Source organism: Salvelinus sp. IW2-2015, linkage group LG5 (genome assembly GCF_002910315.2).
Source record: "Salvelinus sp. IW2-2015 linkage group LG5, ASM291031v2, whole genome shotgun sequence".
Taxonomy (NCBI): domain Eukaryota; kingdom Metazoa; phylum Chordata; class Actinopteri; order Salmoniformes; family Salmonidae; genus Salvelinus; species Salvelinus sp. IW2-2015.
The window spans coordinates 2,756,008-2,772,028 of record NC_036844.1 but is presented as its reverse complement, the minus strand read 5'-3'; the positions used below and the strand labels follow the sequence as shown (position 1 = coordinate 2,772,028).

The 16,021-nt window shown below is 43.4% G+C and overlaps 1 pseudogene; it reads left to right on the top strand.

Moving 5' to 3' along the window:
- LOC111963793 (2-oxoglutarate dehydrogenase complex component E1-like) overlaps positions 1-16,021 on the top strand; it is a 62,990-nt pseudogene that overhangs the window by 25,469 nt on the left and 21,500 nt on the right.

Here is a 16,021-nt window from a genome sequence, read left to right as displayed (position 1 = left end):
AAGGGTGAGCTAGTTGTAGGAGGGAGGTAGGTTATAACGCTATCATCTGCGCACATGGATAAGGTGCGTATGAATGCTCGCATTCGAGTGGGAGATAGGTTACTGAGAGCCTACGTAGCATGGAGGTTCGGAAGAGAGACCGAACTTACCTGCGATGATGGGTGGACTCGCACACTGGATAGGGTCTCCAGCTGCAGTGAGACTCATTCAATGCACCAGGAGCGAATGGCCATAGAAGCATTTAGACGGATGGTTCTAGCTGCGCTTTGAGTCTATCGCGCCAGGCAGCTCCGTCTGGCATGTCCGCCTGTAGCCTGCAGTGGAAAACCGTCACAAGGGCTTGGTCGTTCCAGCAGTTGGATAGCAGCTCCACTCCGGATAAATACCAGAGCGTACTCGACGCTGTAACTGGACCCCTGGCGTAGACGTGAAGGAGACGCTAGCACACTCCTTCGGATTCCTCTGTAGGGTGGTTCGATAAAACTGCACTTCTGGGCACCCGTCTCTCCCTCTCCCAGATGCGCGTGCACACACTCCCCAAGAGCCCAGGCTGTCAGCCCAAGATCACCTAAGGCACCTTGATCTTCGAGGCCATCCTGGCATGTGACGAGCAGAGTGGAGGTCAACTGGCCAGGAGAAACCCCCTACGTGAGCTGGGGTGCCGTCAACCCGGAGCAAGATGGACATTGCTGATCAGACCTGGTGAATGATAGATTTGTGACTGAACAACCGTGGGGAGCTGGGAAGGTTGTGTGTGCCTGCATGCTGGTGTATGGTCGGTGACCACGTGCCATAAGGGCAGTCCCGAGGTGCTCCTGGCACGAGTCGTAGTCTCCTATAGCGGAGAGGTCGGGATGTCCTGCTGCTTCTGTTCTTTTGGGTCGATCAATTCTGTAGCAAGTGTAGCGAGGAGAGGCAGGAGTACGGTCAGGAGGCAGTCGCATGGTTTTAGAACTTCTGCATTTATATAAAGATTATATATACAGTGGGGAGAACAAGTATTTTGATACACTGCCAATTTTGCAGGTTTTTCCTACTTACCAAAGACATGTAGATGGTTGGTAATTTTTATCATAGGTACACTTCATACTGTGAGAGGCGGAATTTAAACAAAAATCCTAGAAAATCACATTGTTTATGATTTTTTAAGTAATTAATTTGCCATTTTTAATTGCATGACATAAGTATTTGATCACATCCGAAAAGCAGAACTTAATATTTGGATACAGAAGCCTTTGTTTGCATTAACAGAGATCATACGTTTCCTGTAGTTCTTGACCAGGTTTGGAACACACTGCAGCCGGGATTTTGACCCATCCTCCCATACAGATCTTCTCGCAGATCCTTCCGGTTTTCGGGCTTCGCTGGGACAAATACGGACTTTTCAAGCTCCCTCCAAAGATTTTTCTATTGGGGGTTTCAGGTCTGGAGATGGGCTAGGTCCACTCCACGGACCTTGAGATCTGCTCTCTACGCGAGCCACTCCTTCGTTGCCCTGGCCTGTGTGTTTCGGGTTGGTTGTCATGCTGGAAGACCAAGCACGACCCCTCTTCAAAATGCTTTTAGCTCGAGGGAGAGGAGGTTGTTGGCCAGATCTCGCGATACATGGCCCATCCTATCCCCCTCAATACGGTTGCAGTCGTCCTGTCCCCTTTGCGAAAGCATCCCAAAGAATGATGTTTCCAACGTCCAGGCTTCACGGTTTTTGGGATGGTGTTCTTGGGGTTGTACTCATCTTGCTTTTTCCTCCAAACACCGGCGAGTGGAGTTTAGACCAACAAGCTCTATTTTGTCTCACAGACCACATATGACCTTCCTCACCATTCTCCTCTGGATCATGCCGATGGTAGTTGGCAATTTTTCAGACGGCCCTCGGACCTGCTCGCTGGCTTGAGCAGGGGACCTTGCGTGCACTGGCAGGATTTTAGATCCATGACGGCGTAGTGGTGGTTACTAATGGTTTACTTTTGAGACCTGTGGTCCAGCTCTCTTCAAGGTCATCTGGACCAGGTCCTGCCGTGTAGTTCTGGGCTAATCCTCACTTTCTCATGATCATTGATGCCACGAGGTGAGGATTTGCATGGAGCCCAGACCGAGGGTGATTGACCTCATCCATTGATATCTTCTCTTCCATTTCTAATAATTGCGCCACAGTTGTTGCCATTCTCACCAAGCTGCTTGCCTATTGTCCTGTAGCCCATCCAGCCTTGTGGCAGAGTTACAATTTTATCCCTGATTGTCCTTACACAGTCCTGGTCTTGGGCCCATTGTGGAGAGGTTTTGGCGTTCTGTTTGATCTGAGTGTGCTGGACGGTGTCCCTTTTTTTACAGTACCTGAGTTCATGTACAGGTGCAGTTAATACAGGTAATTGAGTGGAGAACAGGGGAGGGCTTCTAAAGAAAAACTCAGCAGGCTCTGTGGCAGCAGCGGAATTCTTACTGGTTGTAGGTGATCAAATACTTATGTCATGCAATAAATGCAAATTAATTACTACTTAAAAATCATACAATCGTGATTTTCTGTTGATTTTTGTTTTAGATTCCGTCTCTCACAGTTGAGTTGTTACTATGATAACATTACAGAACCTCTACATGTTTTTGTAAGTAGGAAACCTGCAAAATTGGCACGTGTAATCAAATACTTGGTTCTCCCACTGTATCTAAAAGCAGGACCGAAACCAAAGTAAAAATAATAAACTTACTTCAGGACCATAGTAGGAAAACAAGAAACATTTACAATGAGCGACAAAGACTTTTCCTACTTCTACTGAGGTTAACGGCGGTTGGCCTCAATTTGTTCTTCCCACCTTACTACACTGGAATACAAGTCTTAACTTTGGGCTTGTTAAAAATACAAATGTAATAAATAAATTACTAGCGTCTAACACTAATTTTAACTCACTAATTTCAATAATGATATAAAATAAAATTAAACACCACCCTACTCCATCTAAATTCAAATTGTATTTATTTCTACCTCATGTCATCATCCTGAAAGGCATGGGACATCAACACCACTTAACACACCCTTTAACTTTCTGATGTCAAGTCTCGCACACGCTAAAATGACGAATTACTGCAGCTGCCCACCACAACCTCAATTTTTTGGCGACTTCCGTTCATTCCCTGCGTAAGTTGATAACCATTACTATAAATTCTAAAAAATCCAATCTTACTGAACTTTATTCACTTTTATGGTGCTTATCCTCTGTATCTTGGTACACTTTTCTAACTTCTCTCACCACTCCTCCCCTTACCATTTCTTTCTAAACTTTTCTTCACTGGCCTCAGTATCATGACAAAATTCTGGCTATCACTATCTAAGCCTGAAAACCTCAACCTGCCTTTCTCGCACGAGACATGTCTGTCCCAGCTCCATGGGCACCCTTACAATTAACACATTCCACTACTTTCACCAATACTACACATTCCTTTTGTCTTAATGCCCTTCTGCACACTTCTCAACACGTTGGACACCTCCTACTATCACAGCTTCGGCACACAATGCCATAAGCTTAGAGCACCTGTAAAACATCGTAATGCTATTTGGCACATACTCTCATACAGTGGTAATTAATTATATCCTATACGTTCACTTTGTCGGGTAAAGGACTCCAACTTCCAAAACTCAAAAGAAACAGACAATGACACTTCTGTTTGCTGCCACATTGTCTCGTCGCATCAAACGACCAAGCATCACATACACACTTGGGAATCTTTTCCTCAGTCTGGGTCAACGCTTTTATGTTTACTGCTACTCCCCGTTATCACACTTCCTTTCATTGGTGCCCTTTTCTTGAGCAGCGAAACAATTCACTTTTCTTGCCCCCATTTTGTTTTACTCCGAGCGCCTCTCCCTCTGACGAACAGCAACACTAAACAATTATTACTAGACCATCTTCTGGTTTACCCTCATCTGATTTTTCCCCCCACTTTTACAAAACTTCTTCAGCCTTTCTTTTTTTTCACTCCACCTTGAAGCCACAAATCGGATCAGCCAAAATGGCAAGAATCCACTTTTTCATAAACTTCACTCACTACTGTCACAGACCTCATTTTTCCTGACCCTCGGTGCACTACCTCGGTCTCCGATAATTCACAACTACCACCTCCGATTCACTTCCATTTTTCCTCCTGTCTTCCAGCCTTCCCTCTGCTTACACTTTCTAACATTTCTTTCTGTACAAACCATCTTCCTTTTTCCCACCATTTTTATCGACCTACAAGCTCACCCTCTTCTTTCCTCTACCTCCTTTAGACCTTCCTCCTCTCTTTTTTCCAAGGATATGTTCCTCCTTATTATAATACTGCACTAATTCCTAGACAATCATCTTGTTTTTTTCTTTCTCTAGAGGACTTCCCTTTACACCACCGTTCGCCACGTCCTTTTGTTTTTTGGCATCACCCGAGAAAGACAAATGACAAGAGGGAGTATATTACAGTGATAGAGGGGCGGGAGTTGTAACTGCAGAGGGGTGTGTAATGATGACGAGACAAGTCCGGGTTGAAAATGAGTGAATGCGACGTTCGGTCAGCAGTCTAGAAGGCCGGCGACGCGAACATGCTCTGAGCTGGACAGGAGGTGGGAGCCAAAAGCGAAGGACTGGTGTGACAGTATGAATGAACGTGTTAATTGCAAATTGTAATTGTGATCTATTGAAATTGGTAAACTATTACTCCTGTATATTGTCGTAACTGACCTAAGGTTCCTATCTAGCTCCAATATGGAATATCAAAGTGATTTCCAATTGATGATTCTTGTGTGCTTGCCAGCTGCGGGCAAGATAGACAGCAAACACAACCTCATTTGTGTTTTGTGATGCAAGTCACTGACGCACTTAAGTCTTGACAAAAAAATGTTTTGGACGAGACTGACTTTATGACCCCAAATTTATCCTATTTCTACTTTGGTAGTCTTTTTGACAGTAGATATATAAACTCAGCAAAAAAAAGAAATGTCCCCTTTTTTAGGACCCTGTCCTTTCAAGATAATTCGTAAAAATCCAAATAACTTCAAAGATCATCATTGTAAAAGTGTTTAAGTCACTGTCTTCTCCATGCTTGTCAATAAACATAACATTAATGAACATGCACCTGTTGGAACGGGTCGTTAAGACACTAAACAGCATTTGACGGAGACCGGGGTACACGGTTGAGACAACTGTTTGTATTGAGCAATATAACAGTCAAACAGTTGTTCAACCATGGTGAGATTAGACATCACTAGGTACAAGAGGAAAAAACAACACTAAGCGTGGATTAGATTGTAGGCTGGTTTCATGATCTTGGGAACATTCATGAAAATACACCACACATAAGTAGAGATGTGGCGCGCAGGGAGTATAATAGCTCAGAATACTCTTCTGTGCTGGGCGTGTTGCACCACGTTGCCTTAGGCATGCTGCAGAAGTTGGGAAGGACATTGATAAACGCGCCAACTGCTTAAGTGCTTGTGTGTCAGAGAACTAAACTTGCTGAGAATGTACAGATAACTTGTGCCACGCAACTAGCATCTAGAAGAGCTCTAAATAGACGGCTCATGACAAGGTTCCAACTGAAGTACTGGACGGCTAAAGCCTTCTGCTCGATTCTAGCTTCCTCGCAGTCAAAATAAGGCTACACTTGCATTTATCTTAGGATCGGTATATGACAAACACAAATTCCACTGTTTGTCGGAACACTAATCCAGATACTGTGCTGTGGATCACGAGGCTTACCAGACGATGAGCCAACAAAACATACATGCCGAGATTACACCAGGAACGCAAAATTCCTCCATCGTCGCTCGAGTCACGTGGTCCTCGCAATAGGCGAGCTTTTCACAGAAAGACCACGTGGATCTGAGAGGGACTCTCTGGTTGAGCTGCGTTAGAACGTTCTTAGTCTGTTTAGGTGAGCTGTCTACACGGGTAGGACAAGATTCCAAACGCCTGGCTAGCTTATTGGCAACTAACGATGCTTATTCGGGCACTAAGATAGACGAGTCAGTTCAATTGACCTCAATAGGATAGCAGAAGACCGTAGCTAAAATGTGGCTCTCTACACACCTTAGCTACAAGTAGATTGGATAATTTTAGATAGCGACACTACTGGGATGATTGAATCAGTGACTTTCCAACGCGATTTTATCATTGGACAGAATGAGCGTTAAATAATTAAAATGACTGCCAAGATTATCTATGGTCAATTTTTTCAAGGTTGGTTGTCAGGCGTCGCTGTAACTTAGGTACCCTATAGCGGGATCGATTTGGAGGTGGAAGGTCCGTACGCATAATGGGAGAGCTTCTGGGGTCGAGTCGGCTGGTCCCAGCAGACAGTTAGCACTACGTCGAGACACTAAGATGACATTTTGTGTTCATTTGAACGGCAAAATCTCAACGCTGTGCATCAGGGAAGACATCCTCCTCCCTCTGTGTTACCTTCCGCTCGGCAGGTCTTGCATACCACTACGACATGTGTTTCCTCGCTGGCGGTGCCAGTTCATGGGCAAAGAGTTCCGAGATAACACTGCACGGCTTTCTGAGAGTGTCGTTCTATTTAACCTGTGGAAATAGTAGTGGTTGGCGCTTTTTGGCACTGCGAAACTAGTTCACGAATGTTTCTGCAGATCACCACTCAGCACAGCATCTGAAGTATGAGTCACCTTTATGGTATCTCTAAATTTAATCTACTAATTTTGACGCGTGTCAACGATATTAAAAGGTGTAGTTATTGCTCGAGTTCAAATAGTGTTGGTAATTTTTCGGGACGTGTAGAGTATTGCAAGTTTGGTTGACGGAGCGGGCCACTCTCACAGACCCACACACGCCACATCAGAACATGTATCGAGTTAGAACTTTGTGCTAGAGAGCTCATGGGCTGGAGCTGGAAGCTATGTGGACGTAAACCTCTCACAGGCAAGCAAAACTGGCAAATCTGGTGCAGCACAATGGGAGGAGATGCATGTGCAGTTAAACATACTCTGGTAGGGCAATCGTGTAACCTGCAGTGGCCTCTGGTGACCGAAAAGACAACCAGAATAACATCCATCGACTGTCACTGACAACGTAGTAACTGGTTAGATTTGCCTCCAACGCGGCAATGCAACACTCACCATCTACTCTCTTGGCGGTATACTCAGGGACACCTTAGGATTTCCGACCTTCTTGTGTAAGATGTTCGATCTCGCTGACGATACTGTGGATATCCTTATAACGATCGCTCGTTATGCTGTCAAAATGAAACTGCGCACTTGTATATGACAGTGAGAGGACGTTCTATTTTTGGGTTGTTTTTGGCCTTGATGATGAGCGAAGTCTCATCAGTATGTCTATGATAGAGTGTCAGTGGTTGCTATTGGTGTAATCAGTGGTTTGTTTGAGGGTCAGTTTGCTGTTCCGTCTATAAGTCGGTGCTGTTTCATTTAACGTCATATATCACAACTGATGAACTTGGCGAATAGAATAGCATAAGGTATGATAGTCTAAACGGTCAAGCTAATGTGCACATTTGGGTATTACTTTATGCTAGGTGAGCCGTTATACTAGATCATCGGGCCGATAAAATGGTGTCACTTGTACGTGGTGCTAGGCTTTTTAAATGGAACTCCCACAAGAAATGGCTCAATAGTATATGGCATTATTTTAGCAGTAAGTTTTATTATCATGTGGATTATTATCCTGAATAGTTATCACCGAATAAGATATTTTAGCGTCGCATGTTGTCATTTTATTCGCACTAAAACTCACTGGAGGACCTGTAGCATCTAAGAATCCAATGGGTTTAACAGTTCGGTTGATCGCAATGGTTTTCTCTACGGACAAGCCTCTGTGCCCTTATTAATCGTTGTATTTGACGCAATTGAGTGATTGATCTGAAATGATCTCTGTGTCTCTGGCATGCATACTAACCTCTTTTCACCTTCATCTGTCGTCTCATCCTGTCTGCCAAATCACTAGCAACAGCCAAATATTACTCTATGCTTTTCTCACTATATCTCTCTCTCTCTCCTGCTAGAATCGCACCTGCATGTGTCTTTTTGCTCTACTACTCGTGTCACTCGCTCCTAAGGTAAATACACATGACATAGTTGGGTGACCGGTCTGGTGACACGGTGGTTAAACCATGCTCGACGGGTGATCGCGGACATCGTGTGCTCGTGGGCTTAGGGTTTCTACGCATCACAAGTATGGTCGGCGACCAGACTATACTTTCTTAAGGCCTATAACTCTGTTCAGTTTCTCAATTTACTCCCTTAACCTTCTCCTCCTTCTCTCTTCTTCCTCAACCGTCTCTCTCAGTTTTTGGCTCATTGGGCTCGTGTTGATTGTCATTCGTCACAGAGGGGCAGGCCGGGTCCTGCTAAGGCAGTTCCGATGGCGGACCTATGATGCCCTAGAGGTGTCTATCCTTGCTCGGGAATTGCCCCAAACGTGGGTGACCTCCGCGGCCGGAATCTGCCACCGGGCGCGGCCAGGGGGGGGGGCCAAGTTTCGAGAAGAAGGGGACGGGACAGAGGCGCAGTAAAACCTATTAAATTCAAAAATGCCCATTCACCTCCCTGCCGAGTCGTGCATCGCCAGCCGCGCAACGTCGGGGTGCAACCTAACGTGGAGAAGCTAGTGGGAAGGACCATCAATGGCTCGTACACACGATCCCACTTGTACGAGCCATATACCAGGTACTGGTATAACCACACATTAGCACACAACCGGACACACAAGCAACACACACGACCACACGCATGCCAGCAGGGGGAAGCGACCGAAATATCAACCAAAGAGACGTGGAAGATCAGATAAATCCAGAAAGCAAGAGGGAGCGCAGACAAAACGAGAAAGACATACACGAAGGGAGAACACAGCACGCAAGAAGAAACACACAGACACTACACACAAGCACAACATCCAAATGTCCCGACACAACTGATGTAAATACCTGTGTTTTAGTGAGGCTTTCTCTACTGAACACCGACACTAGGCTATCCACTTTATGCCACGCTTATATTATAACACAAGTGACACAAATTTCACAACACACACACAAACACAGCAACATGCACACCACACAAACACAACACACACACACACACACACACTGAGTGTCATTGCCCTGTATGCGTCTAGGTGCGGGGGCACCACATAGCCAAGCTGGACCCTCTGGACATCAGTGTTGTAGACTTTGATGAGGCCCCAGTAATGGTGGGCTTGAAGAAAGTTGGTGAGAAACATGTTCCCGCCTGCCTCGCCTCGCTGCCGTGTGTGTGCCGACTCTGATTAAGCTACTTATTTCTTAACCTTTCTGATTGATTGTCTTACTTTCTTCTTCCTCTTTTCTCCCTTCGTTTATTCTTTCTCTTTTTCCCTCCCTCTTGCTTTCTGGATTTATTTGATCTTCCACCTCTTTTTGATTTTTCTTTCCTCCCCTCTGCTATCTTTTGCGGTTTCGTTTATTTTTAATATTTTAATTTGTCCCCTCCCTTCTTTCGAACTTGCCCCCCCTGCCCCCCTGTAGATTCGGGGTCACCACGTGGCACAGCTGGACCCTCTGGGCATCATGGCTGCCATCGACCCAGGCCCTCCCCCCTCTGACATCATCACCTCCAATGACAAACTGGGTGAGGAGAGGAGGGGAAGGGTTAAGGGGTAATTGAGACTGACAGGTTTTAGGCCTTAAATATAGTCTGTCGCCACATACTGTATCTAACCCTAACCCACAGCCCTATCCTCACCCTCCACATGGTTTAACCCACCTGTCACCAGCCTGTCACCCAACTATGTCATTTCCTTAGCGTGTACTGTAGCACACATGCTGCTTCTTCTAGCAGTATAGTAAACTATATATTTGGCTGTGCTAGTGTTGCATAAGCCATGGGTAAATATTGCATGCCGCCATTTTGTTTCACTCATTCTCATTCACATTTAGGGCACAGAGTCAGATTGTCGCACTGTTAAACCATGGGATCTAGTTATGTCTCCAGTAGGGATGCACAATATATCGGTGAACATATCAGAATCAGCAGATATTAGCTAAAAATGCCAACATCGGTATCGGCCCGATGTCTAGTATAACGCCAATGTGCAAAACCGATGACAAAGCTGACGTGCATACCTATATAACGTAGATACATGACGTAATGACGCACACGTGCGACACAGCATTCCTAACCTAGCCCACAATGTCTGCTGTGTGGATCGAGCAGCCAACAAGTTGAGCAGTCATTTGAAAGAGTAAGAACATTTCAGCGAGACAACTCAAAGGCGAAATCCATTAACGCCAAGATAATGGGATTCATTGCCCTTGACAATCAACCGTTCTCTGTCGTGGGTGATGTTGGCTTTCGTCGAGCACCGGTACACGTTGCCCTACCAGAGTTGCACAGTAATAGCGTCACTGCTATTAGCTTCACGACATAATATGGAATGCCGTTTGGGTCTTTGRGTGTCAAAAAAGATACACGTCAAATAACACTATTTGACTCGTCAAATAAGCTTTTAATTTGACACGTCAAATAATTAAAGAAATAAATGAAAGAATGTTGTGTGTTCTGAATTTGCATGTGCAAGCCAAGCGCCACCACTACTATCAGTAGCACTGTCAAGCTGTACAAAAAAGTCTGCAAACACCAGCCACGAACTATGTGTTTACAATACCGCGTTGGTAATAAAGCATTATTTGTTCGACTGCAACTTCTGGGGTAGCTAGCTTTTGCTTGGTACCTAGCTAGCACCAATACAACCAACCTGAAAACAATGACCAGTAGAAACTGCAGTCATTTTAATTTATCTTAGCAATGATTTAGGAATCCTTGTGAGTAAATATTAGCTAGTTAGCCACTTGTTGTTCACCTATTGAAATTGAACTTCAGTTCATGAAAATAAATAGCTAGCCAGCTACTTAACCCTGTTGCCCAAAGCTAACGTTATAAGCAGCCAGCTAGCTTCACATCTGGCTAGTGAAGCTCGACCGGACCGGGGTATGTGTTGTGAAGCTAGCCACAATAAGGATTAGGCACAACAGTGGAATTTGTGGTTTGTCTTCAAAATAAAAGTACCTATTTGAAAGTGATGCAGAAGGTTACAATTAGTGGAATCATGCCATATTTAGACTAGATCATGTTTAACAAGGTTGGAATGTGAAGCAATGAAATGGGGTATCAGTCTACTCGGTGACACCCACAGAAGAGTTTATTTTTTCCCAACCAAGAGTTTATTTTTTCCCAACTCCAAAACATCCACGCAGTATTGTTTTTCCTCTGGAATAGTGTTCAATACACATGGGTTGACAATAAATGTTGCTCAATACACAGTTGTTTCAGAGTCCCGCAATAAGAGCAACGACGCTAATGTTCTCTGGGTGTCATTGAATAGACTGATACCCCATGTCATTGATCCACAATCCGTAGGTAAGGCTGTACAGTGAAATAAGTATGCCCCCAATGCAATTCTAAAGTATAATACATCCAGTGTGATTATAACAGATTTTTGTCAAATTTACAAATTATTATTTTTTGTGGATTTTATATAACAACATTCCAACCTCGTTTAGCATGATCTATTCAAGTATGGTATAATTCTACTATTTGTATTCATTTGCATCACTGTCAATGACATACTTTTATGTTGAAGGCTAACCGCAAAGTTCACTATTGTGGCTAATCCTTATTGTGGCTAGCTTTACATAGATGGGTCCGACCACCATTAATCAAATAAGAACTGTCTTATAAATTAGGGTTATTTTAGATGATGACACCTAGCAATATAGTTAGCTAGGTAACTATAGCTACTGAAACAGATTATGTCGTTTTGCTATGTTTTTGGGGAAGAACATTGTTTGCATCTATGAGCTAGCTAGCTTTCTTTATGACCAGCACTGTAGGTGCGCGAGACAACTTTACCAGCATCATAGCAAACGTATCGATGAATCGTTGTGACATATGAAATACGAGTGATAGTGTAATCAATGTGTAATAACTACGTAAAAAAATTCTGAATGCGTTAAATTATTATGTGAGGTGCAGTCATATTCAGGTCCTGATTGGTCAACAAGCTTGTTTGGCACGGCATCCAAACAACATTCCATAGTATGAGAAATCCTGGTTGAGAATGAAATGATTGAACAAATGAACAACGAAACGGCACAGCAAGTGAAAGAAATATGTTTTGATTATGTTTTACTGGTAATGGGGACATACGTAAATGCCAACAAAATAAGTATTTGGTCAGTGTGGTCAGTGTGTGTGTGTGTGTGTGTAACCTTTATTTAACTAGGCAAGTCAGTTAAGAACAAATTCTTATTTACAATGATGGCCTACCCCGACCAAACCCGGACGACGCTAGGCCAAATGTGCGCCACCATATGGGACTCCCAATCACGGCAGGATGTGATAAAGCCTGGATTCGAACCAGGGACTGTAGTGACGCATCTTGCACTGAGATGCAGTGCCTTAGACCGCTGCGTCCATGCGTGTCGATAACTATTTAACTGTACTAGAATGCTTAAAAGGCCGCTAAAATTTTAGATATCGGTTCCGGTATCGGGTTTTTTTGGGCAAGGAAAATATCTGATATCAGTATCGGCCAAAATGTAATATCGGTGCATCACTAGTTTCCAGGCATACTGTTATCTAATCACCCCTTCCTCCTGCCTGGGTAATCTCTAGGTTATGATCTCTGACAAAAAATGGTCACTGAGAGTGTGTGTGCATGTGTGAGTGCATATGCGTGTGCGTGTGTAGTTAAAAAAAAAATGTGATTACATGGAATTTAGAGTTGGCCTATTGCTAAGTGGTGTTGGGGTCAAAGAGTTCTCTTCTGCACTCTTAGAAAAAAGGGTTCCTAAAGGGTTCTTTGGCTGTCCATAGGATAACTCATTTTGGTTCTAGGTAGATCTCTTTTGGGTTCTATGTAGAACCCTRTGTGTAAAGGGTTCTACATGAATCTCAACAGGGTTCTACCTGGAACCGAAAAGGGTTCTTCAAAGGGTTATCCTTTGGTTCTGTGTGTCTCAAACTGGTATTGTTGAGCTTCAGTAGTGTGTCTGACTGGCTGACTGACTGGCTGTCACTTTTAGCTGATGTCAACAGGGAAATATCTGGGTTTGTGTGTGAGTTTGAGAGACATCTGTGGGTGTGCACCAGAATATGTGTGTGTGTTTGTGTGCGTGAGTGCGTGTCACCAACCACTTTGTGCGTACGTTCCACTAACCCATATGTGTGTGTCTCTCTCTGTGTCCCCCAGACCTCTCTGGGTATAAAGAGCGCCTGTATGATCTCACTGCTGAAGGTATGGACACAGCCCCTAGACTACAATATACAGGATCCTCTACCTTTTTAAGCTCTACTACAGCTCTGCTGCTGCTGCGCATTGGTTCCAAACCCATACCATGGCCCTGTCTCTACGTACTTATTGTCTATGCCCTTAAGACTACGCTCTCAGATGGAGAAGCAAGGGCCTAGGGATCAGGTCACAGTATTGGTTTCCGAACTGGACCTAAGGATTTCTCTGTAGTATCAGGTGATGTTTCCCAAGTCCCACTGATGAGTGATGGTAGGATAGTTCCCTAGTTCTTAGCTCTTCTTTTATCTCTCGGTAGCTCTTTGTGCAGTTTATTGTAGAAGTAAAGTAGTCCCAAGTTTCTTTTCCTGAAGTAATCACGGTTAATAGCGTTGGGCCAATTGTCGAAAGGTTTCTGGTTCGAATCTCTAAGCCAGCTCGGTGAAAAATCTGCCGATGTGCCCTTGAGTAAGGCACTAAACCCTAATTGCTCCTTTAAATCGCTTTGGATTAGAGCGTCTGCTAAAGGACTCAAATGTAAATGTGTGTCCTCAGGGTCAGTGAGAAGGCTGTGTAGACATGTCTCTCCGGCTGCCTCATCTCTTTAACTTGATTAGATTTCATCTGCTTGGCTGGATTCCCCCCAGTCTCTAGTAAAACAAGTGACAGAGTGTTAGAGAATGCTGCCTTGTTGTATTTTTATTAACACAAGGTCATATTAGGGGTGTGTGTGCGTGTGCGCGTGCGCGTGCGTATGTGTGTGATTAGGTCAAATCCTGTTAAGTAATTTCTGTGCTGTGCCGAGTCAATCCATTGAGGTTTGGACTGTTATTCATACGCCTACTAGGAAATCAAACACACGCATCTACACGCTATAAGATTTCTTCTGTAATAAGAAGTGTATTATACATGTATTGGCTTAAAGTATAGACTTTGACCTATAGTCATTCTGTTAAAGTAACTGTCCAGTGAAAATATATCTTCAGAAAATGTATATTCTGTTAACTCATACCCAAATAATGTTGTTGACTCATCCTATACTCACGTTTGTGGCCAAAGAATAATAAAGAATAAAAAAACATTTAAAAAAKCCCACCTCAAACTTGTATCTCAGACAGACAGTTTCAAAAATACTTGCTATTTCCTAATAGAACATGATGTCATGTTGGTTCATTGGCTGAGCTGGCCAATCAGCGGTCTACTCGCATGAATATTTTTAATGGCGGGTATATGCCTACACCATTCTGTTGTTAGGGGTACGCAGTTCGCCCACACCATTCAAACACCTAAATGCTGCTTTTGGAAGGAAAACTATTTCAATCATATTGTAATTAACCATAGGTCGTATTTTATAGGAATCTGGAAACACTGGACAGTTACTTGAACATAACAGAAACAGCTGTTTAGATCATCAGTGCAGCACTGATGCTAGCGCTGCTCCTAGGCTTTACACACTCAAGCATTACATATGGCAGTGGAACATTTCAATAAAAAACAGACATACAGTGCCTTCAGAAAGTATTCACACCCCTTGACTTTTTCCACATTTTGTTGTGTTACAAYTTGGGATTAAAATGGATTTAATTGTAATTTTGTGTCAACGATCTACACAAAAMAATCTGTATTGTCAAAGTGGAAGAAAAATTCTAACATTTGTAAAGAAAATTATGAGAAATAAAACACTKATATATCTTGATTACATAAGTATTCAACCCCATGAGTCAATACATGTTAGAATCACCTTGGCAGCGATTACAGCTGTAAGTCTTTCTGGGTAAGAGCTTTCACAACTGGATTGTGCAATATTTGCACATCATTATTTTTTTAATTCTTGAAGCGCTGTCAAGTTGGTTGTTGATCATTGCTACACAGCTGATTTAAGTCAAAACTGTAATTACGCCACTCAGGAATATTCAATGTTATCATGGTAAGCAACTCCAGTGTATATTTGGCCTTGTGTTTTAGGTTATTGACCTGCTGAAAGGCGAATTTGTCTCCCAGAGTGGTACTTCGTGATGTGTTGTGTCCCTGAGTGGTTTCCTTCCTCTCCGGCAACTGAGCACTACAAAGATACATGCGTTGGGTTTGAGCAGGGTTTCTCAAACTTGGTCCTAGGGACCACAAGGGGAGCATATTTTGTTTTTTGTCCTAGTACTAAACAGCTGATTCAAATAATCAACTAATCATAAAGCTTTGATCATTTTAAACAGCTGTGTAGTGMTATGGCAAAAACCAAAACGTGCWCCCCTRGTGYTCCCGAGGACCGAGTTTGGGAAACGCTGTATGTAGTGACTGGTTGTATTGATACACCATCCAACGTGTAAWTAATAACTTCACCATGCTCAAAGGGATATTCATTGTCTGCTTTTTAAATMTATTTCTAKCCATCTACCAATAGGTGCCCTTCTTTGCGAGGCATTGAAAAACCTCCCTGGTCTGTGGTTGAATTTGTGTTTGAAATTCACTGCTCGACTGAGGGACCTTACAGATAATTGTACGAGTGGGGTACAGAGATGAGGTAGTCATTCAAAAATCATGTTAAACACTATTATTGCACACAGAGTGAATCCTTTCAATTTATTATGTGACTTGTTAAGCACATTTTTACTCCTGAACCTATTTAGGTTTGCCATAACAAAGGGGTTGACTACTTATTGACTCAAGACATTTCAGCTTTTCATTTTTAATTAATTGTGACCGACCGGTTCGATTCGATCTTATGTAGCAACATTTGAAATGGTGTTTTTTTACATTGTATAAAAGTAGAG